Here is a 666-nt window from a genome sequence, read left to right on the forward strand (position 1 = left end):
GCGCGCCTCGCAAGCAGCCGGGCGAAGGGCGTCGCTCTGGGCTGGGCCCGGCATCGCGGAGCCCCTCGTCCAAGGGGCGGGGGCAGTGGGGCTGGGCCGGACAGACAGCGGGGCTACCCCACGGGAATGAGCGGGCCGACGAGGTGCCTGGCCTGGCCGGGAGAGCCACCGGGCCTAGCCCACAGGCACGGGTGGGGTTGCCGGGTGCCTGCCTGGCGAGGAGACACCGGGTCTACCCCATAGCAATGAGCGGCATTGATGGGGTGTCCGGCTGGGGCAGGAGGGACTCAGGTCTTCTCCCACAGCAGCGGATGGGGTTGGTGGGGTGCCTGCCTGGGGCAAAAGAGCCCCCGGGCCTAGCCCCGTCGGCCTAAGCGGGGTTGACAAGGTGGCTGCCTGCTGCCAGGGGCACGGCTGGCCCGGGCTGGGCTGGCGGCGCTGCGCGCACGGCCCGCCTGCCCCCTCCCCCCTCCGGCAGGTCCATTTTTCATTTCATCAGGAGGAAGCTCGTATCGATGGAGCGATAAGGCCTGTCTCAGCGCCGCCGGGGATGTAATAACAGCTGCTGCTGACTCCTGCCCCGCGCCGCTGATACGGCCTCTCTTGCTAATCACCCAGGCCCTGCCGGCATCACGCCACCCCAGCACATCCAGCGCCGAGCCACCC

Source organism: Alligator sinensis, unplaced genomic scaffold, assembly GCF_000455745.1.
Source record: "Alligator sinensis unplaced genomic scaffold, ASM45574v1 scaffold859_1, whole genome shotgun sequence".
NCBI lineage: Eukaryota > Metazoa > Chordata > Crocodylia > Alligatoridae > Alligator > Alligator sinensis.